Consider the following 15,607-nt stretch of genomic DNA (forward strand, 5'->3'; position numbering starts at 1 on the left):
TTGTTGAAATATTTGAGTCTGGACCAACAGGCTGACATTCTCTTCCACTGAGCCACACTGTGGCCAAAAAGATACATTTGTTTATTTGTATTTCTTCTCACTTTCATCTTATCTTGTTTGTGGTCTTGGGAAAGCAATGCTCCGTTCTTTTCCCCCCTGTTTGGTTCATGTTGAGGTCTGAACTGCTGTGGGGAGCAGTGTGTATCTCTGCTCATCTTAACCTGGCCGCTTTTAAAAGAGACATCATTTATTTCTATAAAGCACACGGTTTTTATCAGGAAAATGTTAAGAAAAGAAAATGAAGCCACATGTTGTGATTGTGGGGTTCAAGCCAACACAAAGCATTGGAAGTTGGAAGCTTTTTGAAAAAAAAAAGTGAGCATTCTCTTTTTTGTATTTTCACAAATACAGGTTTCCTACAGTAAAAAATTAATATAACTGTGAAACCCTGTGGTGTCCCTGTCATATTTGAGTTCTGGTTTCTTAAGGCTTTTTAACACTGAACTGGTAGGACTGAAATAGCAGAAATAGCAATAAGACTAAAAATCAGTTTACAATGGCCAAATCTCTACCAAGCCCGCGAATGTTTGGAACTAATGGCGCCTCCTACTGACCAAAGGTTTTATACACGTGGTTCAACATGGTTATAAATCGTGTTCTACGAGTCTTGTCATGACTGGACAAACAAATTATGATCGTTTGTTTGGTCTGATTGATTTTTGCCACACTTTTTTTTATATTTGATCGCCTCGAAGTGCTTTTTTTGAATGAAACCTTTGTTTGTCTCTTCAAAAACCTAAGGGTGACGCCGCAGAGACCATATCTATATTTTAAGTACATTTTGATGCTGATACTTTTGTACTTTTACTTCAGTAAGTTTTGAATGCAGGACTTTTACTTGTAGTGGAGTAATTTTATAGTTTGGTATTAGTCCATCGATTCCATCCATTTTCCTCCGCTTATCCGGGGCCGGGTTGCGGGGGCAGCAGGCTAAACAGGGCATACCAGGCGTCCCTCTCCCCTTAGTTCTATATTTTCTTTCTTGCCAAGGTTTAGATAAGGTTAGCACAATGACTTGTAGCAGAGGGAAACTGTCTAAAGTTGAGCAGCAGTTGGGATCAAGGTCCCACCAGTCTGATTCTAAAACCTGTGGCAGCTTTTAGAACAAACTAGATCAGGATCTGATAAACACACACAGTAAAATATCGTCTATAGCAAAATAGTGTCTCACAAAGCTGATGTGATATGTAAAGGTTTCGCTTTAAAAATAGGATAGCAGAAACCAACCCAAGTTTTAGTGATTTTATGGTATGAGATTATGATTCTAAAAACCTTTTCGCTTTTTATTAAAAATACTGTCTGTGTCATGTGATATTAACTGCAAACATGGTGTATATCTGCTGCACAGGGGACAAAAATACACCGCGGATGTGAGCAGCTATCAAACCCACTGTCTTGAAAAAGGTCAACCTCTCCCAACATCACAACATCACCGTGAAAAGGTAAACATGTGGGGGTTCATGTGTGCTTCACCATACCTGTTCCTTCTCCTGTGAAAAATTGAATTAGCAGGTGGTACATTAAGCAGCTTATGTTTAGTTTACGATGATCGCCCTCCCCCCTCGTTCTACCTCTGTTCCTCGCTCCCACTTTTCTGACAGATGTCGAGTCTCTCCCCGAGCTGCTCCACCTTACTCCTGTACCTGCCTGCCAGGCTCCACCACGGCTCTGTGTGTTTGTCGACTTAATGCTGGAGCAAGGCTCTAATCTGCCATTAAGACAGGGGGAGAGAGAGGCTTACTGGTGTTTCTCTTACAAATCCACTTCCAGAAAACCCCGGCAGAGATGCTGCACTGCATCCCAAAGGATTAGTGATGGGGGCTACCGAGGAGGAGAGGAGAAGGAGAAAGAGGAGGAGAGGAGAGGGAGAAGGAGACAGAGAAGAAGGAGAGGAGACAGAGGAGAGGACACGGAGAATAAGAGGAGAAGGAGAATAAGAGGAGAGGGAGACAGAGGAGAGGAGAGGGAGAAAGAGAGGAGACAGAGGAGAAGGAGAGGAGAGGAGACAGAGGAGAGAAGAAAGGGAAGAAGAGGAGACAGAGGAGAGGAGAAGGAGAATAAGAGGACAAGGAGAGGAGAAGAAGCATAAGAGGAGAAGGAGACGGAGAAGAAGAGGAGAAGGAGACAGAGGAAATGAAAGGAGAAGGAGATGAGAGGAGAAGGAGAGGAGAAGGAGAATAAGAGGAGAAGGAAAAGGAGAGGACAAGGAGACAGAGGAGAGGACAAGGAGAATAAGAGGAGAAGGAGAGGAGAAGCAGAATAAGGAGAGGGAGACAGAGGAGAGGAGAGGGAGAAAGAGAGGAGAGGAGAAGGAGAGGAGACAGAACAGAGAAGAGGAGAAGGAGAGGAGAGGGAGAAAGCGGAGGAGAAGGAGAGTAGAAGGAGAGGAGAGGAGGAATAGAAGGTCAAAAAGACCTGATGTGATGTAGGAAAGGTGAGGATAAAAACCGGTGGATAGAGAACACGACACAGACAGACAGGAAACCTGGGTGAGAAAATGAAAGTGTGTGTGTGTGTGTGTGTGTGTGTCTGTGTGTGTCCAAACACTGTGTGTGTGCTTACGTGGGAACACACAAGAGGCAGAAGTGAAAAGGAAAATGACACAGGAAGGCAGGGGTGTAAGAGCAAGAAAAACGAGGACAAAAGGAGAGAGAGTTGGTGGTGCTGTGTGGGTGTATTGGTTGTAGGATGAGGGGTTGGGGGCTGTTACAGTTAATATCTGCTAGCTACATGGCATTTACTTAATGTAATGTGCAAATACGAGTTACTGACAGGCCCCTGCTCCGCGCCTTCACCCCTTTCAACCTGTTCAAATACTCTATACAACAGATTTACTCCTCCGTCCTCCTTTCTTGGCCCAGCCTTTGCTTTAATGATAGCCAGACCGACTGTGCGGCCCTCCTAGTGTCACTGTGATGCAGCCCAGGCATGACTAACACCTTTCTGAAGGCTGTCCATCTGTGGTGGGAACACCGGAGAGCCAGAGCAGGGGTCTGAAATGGAGCAGTCCTGACAGGCAGATGGCTCAGCTCCTCCGTGCCAGGACTGTGCCCAGTTCCCTCCACCCCCACAACTCACCCCCTCTTGGCTCAGCCCATCTGTGGACTGGCCTTGAGGGGAATGAATGTGGCCCACCTGGGCTGATGGGCAGTGTCCATTTTGTTCTGACTCAGAGGTCCGACAGAGCCTAAAACACACTTAGCAAAGGAGAAACCACCCACGCTCGTCCAAGGAGTGCCCCTCTAAAGGTAAGTGAAGTGTTGTTGTTTTTTTTTTTTTTCCTTCTCCTTCTCTGCCAAACACTCCTGGCTTTCCGTGGGCAGTTGCCATGGCTACGGTAAAGTAAGCGACCACCTGTGGGCTCGCTTTTGATGTAAAAGAGGAAAAAGGCAAAAAGAGACAAATCAACAGACTGCAAACTGATTGACCGAGAGTACCCTGGAATAAATCCAGCATTTCCTGATGTTTCAGGACATTCGGGCAGATAAAAACATCTTGATTCAGCAGACAGGAAAGCCTCTGCATCAGTCAGATAGAGACTCAGTCACAGTGGGCACGGGCAGCAGATTTTAGCCCGGGTCAGAGCAGCCTGAACCCTCCCCGGAGCCACTCGCTCAACAGATTCCTCTCCTGCTGGACATCAATCTTTAGAGCTGCTGTCTAGGCAAAGAGCAGATTTGATTTCTCCACTGAACAGAACTCAACCCTTGACCTCCCTCCCCTCAAAGCCCTGGTAGTCCTAAGTAGTTGCTATGGTTACCGTAAAGCGGGCGGTAGCAGTCGCTGCAGCCCTGCAGGATGCAGAGCCGCCGTGAACATTATAGGAATAGATATAAATTTCTACAAGCCTCTCGCAAAGTGTAATTGAATGTAGTCAGGGAACCCGCCCCTGTCAATAAATTACCTATTTATTTCTGGCCTTGAACAAGGTGACTGTGTGTAATACATGCCGGCACACTGTGCAGCGTGATGCTCCGAGTCTCAGCTGAGGTGCATCCTGTTTAAAAACACAGTCATGTCTGAGCACTCTCCAGTCGCATGTGTGTGTGTGTGTGTGCGCACTAGCGTGTACTGTATGTGTACATACACGTGTCCAAGCGTGTGAGTATGTGTTGACTTGGTGCCAGTGGGTTCCTCGTGCCAGCGCCGCAGTCTGGTGAGGCAGAGCGGCATGTCGGCTGCACAGCTGCGCGCGGGCAGCTCCCATTGGTCGAGGTTAACGAGGTAGAGAGCACATCTGCATCGGAGCAGGCCATGGATGAGTGAGGCCACAGCAGAAAGCTGTCATGCTGTCTCTCTCTCTCTCTCTCTCTCTCTCTCTCTCTCTCTGACTCGCTTGCATGTGTTCTTATGTGTGAGAGAAGTGCACGACTGTGAGTTTATTTTAATGTCAGGAAGGGTGTCAGTATGTCAGGGGAAGGGGAATATAATTTATTCTACTACAACATTATTTGCATTTGTCTCATAGCATTTATTGCAGGTGTGCACACATGTGCATCCACTACCCAAGTAAGCCAGTGTTTAGTTAGGAAAGGCAGGCTTTTAAATGCAAATAACAGTTTAATGCAACAAGATCTAAAAATTGGAAAAACATTTTTTACCAAATGTTGCCTGTGAGCTACAGTACATCTACAGTTAACGTGAAGAACATTTTTTATGTGTTGCATTTGCATACAAAGTCAATGGAAAGACACAAGTAGACACTGGATTAGCGTCATTCGGGTCGTCCTTCTCAAATTATGTGAGTCCCACATCTATTCCTATACTCATTCATGTTGATTTTTTGGAGCAAGAGCGAGGAAATTCATGTAAAGCTGTGTCACGAAAGCCTATCAGCGAGATTCGGAAATCTCAGCGGGATTCTCCTGCATAGCATAGCCCTGATTCGTCTGATCTCCATTCAGAAAAAAGGCTTAAACGCTTGTAGTTTTATAGACTGTGAGAATGGTCTATTTTCATTCTAGCTCAAAAATTCACTATATCAGCTGCCAGTTTTGGTTATTTTTAAATTTTTAACCCTCTAAAATCAGTGTCGTATCATGATTGGCCTAAAAAAAATCCAAATTTGGTCGGGCCTCACTTTTCATCCATTATTGCAATTTTTTTTTTAAAGTGTCTAGTGCCGTAGCTGCAGTCATCTAGACGCAGTTCATGGAGAAGGCGGTGAACTTCACTGAGCTGATGATTATTCACAATTTCTGACATATCTTCCACGACAGGTCCAGAAGCAGAAATAGTGGTTACGGATATAAATAGTGGCGTTGTTTACATCGGTGCATCTTGCACAATTAAAGCAAATAAGTAGCTGATCCACAGCACTGTTAGAACTTCTCATCCATGTTGGCAAATAAGAAACCATGAAGTTTCATTCTTGACCTTTGACATTGTAATTTGACACCTCAATCCCAACTCAAGGTCTGCCTACCTGCTTTCTATAGCTTTGATCACATGGTCTTCATCAGCAGAACTCATTAGCTGATATGTTTTTCCGTCCATTAATCCCTGTTTTTAAAGCAGTGTACAAGTGCATTTCAGTGCAGTTATGATCTGATTCTTCTGTAATAATGTTAGAAAAACACAAGTAAATAATCAAATTAATGACTGTCACACTGTTGTGTCTAGAACAGAGCCCTTGTTAATGCTATTAGTAACACCTGTGCTTTTCCTATTATTACCGCATTTATGTAATACTGGCAGAATGGGAAGACTTGGGAGGACTCACACTGCTAACCTTGTAGTCACACTAGGGCTGGGCGATATAAAGATATAAAAAATATATCGATATTTTTTAAATGTGATATGGAATTAGCCCATATTGGATGTATCAATATAGTTAAAATGTGTGCTGTGATCCTTGCTCCAGGCAAGCTGTTTATATATATAAATGCTGCCATTATTAGGGTTTGTCATATTTAGTTATTTTGTAATATTCGTTATTCTTTTCTAATACAGATTTATTTATTTTAGAATATGATTGGCCTATTTTATTTCATAGGCTATTTTTCTTTAAGATATTTTTTTATTTAAATGAGCACTTTATGGAGCTTTGATTTAAAAAAGGTTCTCCTGTTGTTATACAGTATTTATGTTCACTTAAATAAACAGTTTCAATAAAACTACTTGTAACATGTCATATTTGGCTTTGACTTTGACTGAACATTTGCTCTCACTTTGCAATAAAAAATATCGGGATACATATATTATATATCACTCAGATTACAAAATTTGTATTGATGCATTTATGTAAGCGCTTAACTTTGTAAAGATAGGGCTCATTTTAACTACCTAATGTACTGTTATGAGGTATTATTCAAACACAAATGTCTAATAACTTCATATTTATCATGTTTTTAATGTTAAATCTGGACCCCAAAAGTAACTAAAGCTGTCAGCTGACAGACATCTGAAACATCTGAAATGTAGTGGAGTAAAAAGTACAATATTTGCCTCAAAATGTAGTATAATAGAAGTATAAAGTTACATAAAATGGAAATACTCAAGTAAAGTACAAGTACCACAAAATTGTACATAAGTACAGTACTTGAGTAAATGTACTTAGTTACATTCCACCACTGCTTTTGGTCCATATTGCCCAGCCCTAAATCACACCATTTAAGTAGCCTAAATAAGCTAATTTTTCTCCGCTATAAATTTACAACAGTGCTTTAAAAAGTGAACCCAAATTCAAACTGTGCAAAACGTTAAAGTTACGAATGGGAACTTTCATAATGTGTTAATATCAGTGGCCTCTGTTGACAAAAGTGGTAATGTTTCCGTAAACACACAGCCTGCAGCTGCCAGACTCCCTTTAGAACAGGGATTCCCAACCGAGGGGGCCCGACCCCCCAGGGGGGCGCCAAAGATCCACAGGGGGTCATGAAGCCCTCTTCATTTTAAGGGGTGAAATAAATATAATGGGTTAAATATATACATCTATAAATTTGAAAAAAGCCAATCTACAAGCTCACAACACTTGGCAAGGCTTCATGCAAGTTTGAATGCCTGCTTTTTTCAAAAGTAATTTAACATAAGTGTAAATTTAACCTCTTAAAACTGAAGGTCCACACAAACTTGGTGTCCAATAACACTTTAGGGTTGAAATTTTCAATGTCCACAGTGCAAAAAAGGGGTGTCTAAAAACAAGATAAAAACACGAAATTTGAGGGAAATTATCTTGCTGCATGGACAGATCATTTCACTTGACAAGATTTCTTAAATTAAGATTGTTAAATCTAAAATAAGAAATTAACTCTTACAACAAGATAAATTATCTAACACATTTAAATCTAAGTTGTTTTATCTTGGTAAGAAACAAATAATTTGCAGTGCACGTACTTCGATGAGTGCCCTATAAAGGGTTAAGACTGTTACATAACCAGTTGAAAAAGTCATTGTAACTACCAGTAGTTCTGCCTTTGCCAACGTTTTCGCAGGTTTGTTGATGATTCTGTTCTTTTAATCTTGTAGTTGCTGTCAGAAAATCCTGATATCTCCTCATTGAAATACCGTTTGGCAGCAGACATGAGTGTTTTTTCTCCCTCCACTCTGCTGCTCATAATTACTGTCTTGATATGATCAAGACATGATGTGAATGTGGCATTTGATAAGTCAAAATATCTGCTGTGAAAAAGGTCTACATGCCAGCTGGAGTACTCCAAAGGAAACCAGGCTGCTGTGATCTTCCATGTCATGTTTGCAGTGCATCCTCAACTTAAATTATGTAAAAGTCAGTCAGTAAAACAAAAAATATAATTCATAAATGATGCAATGATGCTGAAATAGAAGTGTGTATCTGATGCTGATGTGTAGGAGGACAGACTATCATCGCTCTCACTGGTGATCAGATAAAGAAGAAGCCAATTCCAGCAAAATCTAAGAAGTCAGTGAGCTAACTGGGCTTATCCTCAACTCAATCGGTACAGAAATGACAGAGATTACCTCACCTGAACTGGTACAGATGATCAGAAACCTGGATAATGTTGAAGTCATGTATAAATAACCAGGATGCTCCATGTTGCGTGTAAATGTCATTTCCTGGATCTGATCAAAAGGAGGATAAGATTCAAACAAGGAAACTGCATCTGAAATAAGCCTATGACATCTTCAAAAGAAGTCTAAAAAAAGGGAAAAATCCCTACTTTTGTGCATTGATTTTCAATGCAACATGAGCCGGCAAACAACAAGTCGCTCCTCGAAATACAGGTACGTCTCAGAAAATTAGAATATCGTGAAAAAGTTCAATATTTTTTGTCAATTATTTCAGAAAGTGAAACTCGTATACATAGAGTGAAATATTTCAAGCCTGTATTTCTTGTAATTTTGATGATTCTGGCTTAGAGATAATGAAAACACAAAAATTGTCTCAGAAAATTAGAATATTACATAAGATCAATTAAAAAAAAAAAAAAAAGGATATTTTAAACACAAATGTCAGGCTACTGAAAAGTATCTTCATTTCTATACATCAATACTTGGTTGGGCTCCTTTTGAATCATGAATTAGTGCATTAATACTTGGTGGCATGGAGGAGATCAGCCTACAGCACCATGTTGCTTTTATAGCAGCCTTCAGCTCATCTGGTGTCTCTCACCTTCCTCTTGACAACAGCCCATAGACTCCTATGGGGTTGAGGTCAGCAGAGTTTGCTGGCCAGTCCAGCCCAGTAACACCATGGTCATTGAAGCAGCTTTTGGTACCTTTGCCAGTGTGGGCAGGTGCCAAGTCCTGCTGGAAAATGAAAGCAGCATCTCCAAAGAGCTTGTGGAAGCATGAAGACTCTAAAATGTCCTGCTAGATGGCTGCTATGTTGACTGTGGACTTCAGAAAACACAGTGGACCAACAGCAGCAGAGGACATGGCCCCAAACCACCACTGACCCAGGACCATCATATTGAATTTTTTCACAATATTCTAATTTTCTGAGACACTGAGTTTTGTGTTTTCAGTATCTCTAAGCCAGAATCATCAAAATTACAAGAAATACAGGCTTGAAATATTTCACTCTATGTGTAATGAATCTATGTAATGTATGAGTTTCACTTTCTGAAGTGATTGACAAAAATATTGAACTTTTTCATGATATTCCAATTTTTTGAGATGTACCTGTAAAGGTGCATCAGTTTGAACATCAAAAAGCTGCAAATTTCTCATGTGGAGGGGTGCAGTCATGCACAGGCAACACATTCTGGGAATAAACAAAAAATTCAGCAAAAAGAACGTCTTGGCAAAGAGGAAGAAGTGATGCTCCGCTTCCATTCACTGCTCATCAAATTTGAGTGGTTTCATAAACTCCGAGATTTATTCACACACCTTCAAGAGAACATTTACATCCCCTCAAGAAGTGGAGGCTTTTATTGTGGAAATATATCCCGCCACAAAGCAGCTCAGGACACTTGATGACATTCAGTGAACTTCCCACACTGTGAGCCTCATCTAAATGAGAGCTCAAGCTTGTTTATGCATGTGCTGTCCTCGGCCTCACTACGCTCTACTGCAAAGTATGAATGCGAGTGTACTCAGTCATGCATAAATATGTCTTTGTGCTTAATGGTGTTGCGGTGCACAGTAGTATCTAACTAGGACAGTAGCATGTAGTGATTGTTGTTTACACTGCCTATTTACATTAGAAAGCCCCGTAACAATAGACGGTCTCACCATGTAGATCGGATAGCCGGGGGTTTTAACGTTGAAGCCCATCGTCCTTATTGTCTGTCTTCACCCAGGGAATGTAGAATTAACAGATTAGCCAACTGGAGGGGGTAGAAGAAGGAGAAAAACGCCTGCATCTGCTGTTTGATTTAGAAAAGGAAAGACAGTGGTGATTGTTTGAGCAAGCGTGCATGAATTCATATGTCTATTTGAGGACAATGACTGAAATCGTATGTACACAGCAGCCGATGAATGTAAGCAGGCCTTGATAATGTGCTGAAGCAAGTGTCTCCTTTTCCGTGCGTGTGCGTGCGTGTGTGTGTGTGTGTGTGTGTGAGGACACGAGTCTATGAAGTGAAGCGTGTGTGGAGAGCGAGACGGAGAGACAGACAGAGAAAGAGAGCACGGAGATGAGAGGAGAAAGAGAGAGGGCAAACATATTCCTCTTTACCTTGGATTCACTGGCTGAGTCACTGCAGATGGAGGGCATTTTTCATGCTGCATTGCTACACAGTTCTCTTTACTGCGTTATTTTTTATGACACTCCTCCCCAAGGATGTTGGAGTCTTAAGGAGGCCCCTGACTGGGATTAATATAACAGGCTGCCCATTACCGACTGACATTTGAGTTCTTCTCCTACACCATTACGCATCTGCCTCATTCTTCACCGGGCGGGTTACGGCGACAGCCTCGCGTCACGCTACAGTACATGCGGAGGGATGGCAGTTAGCAGAATATTCAAACCTCCATCTGGCTCTTTTCTCTATCTATTTTTCATTTTTACTCCCGTTGTCTCCTACCTTTGTCTCTCCTTCTGTCACTCACCGCTTCCCTCAGATCCTGTTTCTCTCCTCCTCCTTCAAAGACACTCATGTAGCATCTCTCTCACCCGTTCCTCACATACCTGCAATCGTTCCCTTTCCAAGTAGGTTGCAAATATCATACTTGGCTGGCCGGCTCAGATGAAATTCAGCAACCCAGTATCAAACATCGCTTGTTTTTTTTTTTGCGCTGGGAAAGTTTTCGGGTGTAATTATAGAGTGGATTCACTGTTTATTAGGATTTAGAGTTGTGTTCTGAAGCGATGTATCGCTGTAACGCCCCCCGTGGAACAAATCAAAACTGGGTCAGAGCCTCAAAATATCAGAAGAGGAGCCTTATTATCATTTCTGTGTATTGTCAGGCTTCATATTCTGCCAAATAAAAACTCTCTAAACAAAGGTTGGCACATTTAGGATGGAGATGAGAATACGGTGGGAGGAGAGGGAAACCCAGAGAAGCAGGCTCTGTAGAGGTTGTGTTTGTCCAAAACAGCCTGCCGCTTCTAAATAACCCATAGTCAATGTTTTGGCGACTCCTGAATGGAACCTGGTCTCACAGGAATCCGTGAAATAGCCACGGATTCGCTTAACTCAAAATCCGTGGAATAGCCAAGGAATCACTCAAATTTCCGTGAAACTGACACGGATTTCGCTACAATGCAAGTTAATGACAGTCATATCCCGTGGCTATTCCAACATACAAAGTGATTATGTACATTCACTGAGTGAATATTTAGAAAATAAAACATATATTTCTCGCTAGAAATGTGATCAAAATCCATTTTTATGCAGAAACTAAGTCAAAATATTGATTTTTTTCATATCCCGTGGCTATTACATTGATATTTTTTCCTATTGGTTTGTTCCAAGTCACGTGACTTTTAAGGTCCCGGCGGTCAGAACAAAAAACATGGCGGACAGTTTTAGTGAAAAAAATCAATATAGTTAGTATATACTTATACTTAGTTTCTGCATAAAAATGGATTTTGATCACATTTCTAGCAAGAAATATATGTTTTCTTTTCTAAATATTCACTCAGTGAATGTACATAATCAATTTGTATGTTGGAATAGCCACGGGATATGACTGTTATTAACTTGCATTGTAGCGAAATCCGTGTCAGTTTCACCAACATGGTCTCACAGAAATCCGTGAAATAGCCACGGATTTCACTTAACTCAAAATCCGTGGAATAGCCACGGAATCGCTCAAATTTCCGTGAAACTGACACGGATTTCGCTACAATGCAAGTTAATGACAGTCATATCCCGTGGCTATTCCAACATACAAAGTGATTATGTACATTCACTGAGTGAAGATTTAGAAAATCAAACATATATTTCTCGCTAGAAATGTGATCAAAATCGAATTTTATGCAGAAACTAAGTCAAAATATTGATTTTTCACTAAAAATGAGAGAACTGTCCGCCATGTTTTTTGTTCTGACCGCTGGGACCTTGAAAGTCACGTGACTTGGAACAAACCAATAGCCACGGGATATGACTGTCATTAACTTGCATTGTAGCGAAATCCGTGTCAGTTTCACGGAAATTTGAGTGATTCCGTGGCTATTCCACGGATTTTGAGTTAAGCAAATCCGTCGCTATTTCACGGATTCCTGTGAGACCAGGTTGCCTGAATGACAGTCAAAGCCTGCAATCTGGGCCCCGCACTAGTTAAACTCCCAAATCTCTGGTGAATATCTCGGGGCAGCCCTGCACACGTGCAGCAGTGAGTGGAAAAGCCTGCCTGTGTGTCAGTGTGCCTCAATTTGCATCTTGCGTGCGTGTGTGTCATGTAAAGTACGTGTGGGTGGTTAAATATATATGTCAGATAGACAGAGAGAGGTGTGCAGCAGCTGCACCCATCTGTCTGCATGTGCACAGGAGTGTGATGATGCGAAGATGTGTATGTAGGTGTGCCTGTCAGGGCTGTGAAGGGGAGGTCTGAAGGCACTGGAATGCTCTTGATGGAAAATCAAATGCTCCCAGGCTTCCTCTTCTCCTCCTCGCCTCCACTCCCCGTGCGGAGCTCCACTTCTCTGACGCGTTCCTAAAAGACCGGCATCTGGGTGCATCTCGGCTCGTCATTTATCTAGGATTGAGTCTTAACATCTTGTTTTCGAAAAAACGAAAGCATGCGGCAAGGAATGAGAAAATCTGACTTGTTTACAAAGCTCCTTCACCCGATTCAAAAATGTTAATGTTTTAAAATATGGCTGACTGCTGCCTTAATGTCAACATAGTCACAAAATACTTTTCAAACAAGGTGATTTGCATCGGAAACAAGTGGAATAGTCTCCACGACACAACTGTGCTACACTGATATGGAAGCCCTGAAACTTACAAAACGATGTAAAAGATTATCAGACAAGTCAGAAATATATATGAACACATGAATAAGTAATATTGTGAGTTAAATAATTCAAATGAAATGTTAAAAGAATTGTGAAGTACATGCATTTTTTACATCATATTTTATATTTAAACTCTTCATTCTTCCCCTTTTTTATTTTACTATTTTCCTAGTTATGTCCAACATTTCCAGTTTACCTCATGCATTTATGATAATGAGATGGGCATGTCCATAAATGTTTACAGGTGCATCTCAATAAGTTAGAATATGATGGAAAAGTAAATTTACAGTAGTTCAAGTCAAAAAGCCCCAACCAAGTATTGAGTCATATAGATGGACATTCTTTTCAGAGGCCAACATTTTCATATTAAACATACTTTTAAAAATTGTTATTTTGTAATATCACATTTTTTTAAGACACTGAATTTTAGGTCTTCATTTAATGTAAGCGATGACCATTATAATTAGAAGGAATTAAATAAATTAAGACATGAAATGTTTCATTCTGTGTGTAATGGATCTATATAATGTGTTATTTCTACTTTTTGAATTGAATTACTGACTGAAAATAAACTTGTCTATGATATTCTAATTCACTTAGATGCACCTGTAGTTCAGTGTTTGGCCTTGGATTTGTATGTGGGTGTGTGTGTAACTTCAATAGAGCAATTGAGATATGTGCACAGTGGGTTATGATCTTAGAATAATGCATGAATACTAGAAGTGTTTCCTGTTCTTAATATTCTACTAGACTACCATCACGTTAAAAAAACAAAAAAGACAATGTTGACTTATTTTGCCTTAACATTAAATGAAATAGTCATATATGTAGTTCTGAGAGTCATTAGTCGTGTTTCCATCAACAAATTTTGATGCACATTTTGAAGATTCGCATGAGGAAAGGTTGATGGAAACACCAAAATTTAATAAAAATTAAAAAATGAGCACAAAAGTTTTTAAGCTCACTAGAGGTGGTTTTCGTCGAAAAATAGTTAACGCGTTAAACCGGAGATGGAAACGCTTTTTCCGAAGAAGTTTCTGATGTAGTAAAAATGTACCTCCTGACTGATCAGCTGTTTCCGCTCTGACATGAAAGAACAATTATAAGTTGCCCAATTGAATCTAATTCCTAAAGAAATATTTTTTTCTCATGGGTGGCCAAAGTTGTCCGATAGCAAACTCTTATTATTATTTTATTATTTCTTTCCCAAAGCCTCACAACCATAAACACACACAGTCCAACCCCCCCAACCCCACAGACTCCCTTTCCTCCCACACACTGTTCAATAAATCATATTTCATACTGCCACTCATTGCTGTGCAAAACTTATCACTTATTTATTAGTTATTATAAATAAATACTACAGTATTTTCATGTTTATATTTCTTTATTACATGTCTTTTATCTTGTCTATCTCTTTTTTAATGTGCTAAGCACTGATTGGGTTGAGCATCCATAATTGTGTTATACACTGTGCAATAATAATAAAGACTGTTCTAATTCTAATTTAAATTTTTTCTCTCTCGCTCAATCTCTTCTTCTACTGTTTACTGACGCATTAGCCTACAGCAATACATTACTCTGCCATCTTCTGGTGAAAGTACATTTATGCAGCTTTGTTTATTCGCTCTAAACCAGTTGATGGAAATGTCACTGATTCCCACTTTATTAACTATTGGCAAACCACCTATTCTGTCATTTAGGTATGAGGAGGTGTTAATTCCAACACCAACTTGAACAATAGGTACTCGGTGGTGTAGTGCAGTGGTTCCCAACCTTTTTCTTGTGCCGAACTCAGTGTAACTTTCATGGTACCCTCTCTTTTTCTTTTTGAGATATTCAGCATTCTCGTTTCCCTGACGCTTCACCATTTTTCCATTAACTCTGTGTTTCTGTTGCTAGGTGAGGTTACCACTATGAGGTTACCACTATGAGGTTACCACTAGGTGAGGTTACCGCTAGGTGAGGTTACCGCTAGGTGAGGTTACCTGTGTATACTGCAGGAGGGATGTTACACATGTCCTTATTCTCGCGATATAGCCTATTTTTAAACTTTTCTATTGTGATTTTTCTATTTAAATAAATAGAAGTTTAGTTTAAAAAAAGTTTAATGTAGCCCTTATTTAGTTGTTTTTGTCCCACTAATGAATTAAATGCTGACTCGTCTATATTTAACACATTATATTTATTACATCCCTCAAAATCAAGAGGGCTTCACGACCCCCTGTGGATCTTTGGCGCCCCCCTGGGGGAGTCGGGCCCCCTCGGTTGGGAATCACTGGTGTAGTGGTTTGCACGGTTTTCTAACAGCAAGACAGTCGCTGGTCCGACTCCAGCCTGCAGCTCTTCTGTGTGGAGTTTGCATGTTCTCCTTGATTCAGCGTGGGTTCTCTACGGGTCCTCCGGCTTCCTCCCACAGCCCAAAAACATGCAGCTTAGGTTTAATTGGTGACTCTAAATTGCCCGTAGGAGTGAATGAGAGTGTCCAGGGTGTACCCAGCCTCTCACCCAATGCCAGCTGGAATCAGCTCCAGCCCCCCGCGACCTGAGTGAAATAAGCAGTTAAAGATTATGAATGAATAGCTAAAGCTTTATAGTCTGCAAGCTCACTGCATGCTAGAAATGCTACCACTACCTCGACAGTGTTTCTATCCTCACAACATCATGTTCTGTATCTTTAAGTGCATATCTGAATGCCTTTTTTGTCAGTTTTGGGGCTCC

The 15,607-nt window shown here is 40.8% G+C and overlaps 1 protein-coding gene across 1 annotated transcript in view; it reads left to right on the plus strand.

The window, feature by feature from the left end:
- Positions 1-3,106: 3,106 nt before the first annotated feature.
- Positions 3,107-15,607, plus strand: part of LOC131979796 (disabled homolog 1-like) — an 86,925-nt gene continuing 74,424 nt past the window's right edge. Inside the window, exon 1 of the mRNA XM_059343827.1 lies at positions 3,107-3,308. The gene's annotated coding sequence lies outside the window, so the exon portion shown is untranslated. The remainder of the gene's footprint in view (positions 3,309-15,607) is intronic.

The sequence above is a fragment of the Centropristis striata genome, chromosome 11, assembly GCF_030273125.1.
Source record: "Centropristis striata isolate RG_2023a ecotype Rhode Island chromosome 11, C.striata_1.0, whole genome shotgun sequence".
Lineage (NCBI taxonomy): Eukaryota > Metazoa > Chordata > Actinopteri > Perciformes > Serranidae > Centropristis > Centropristis striata.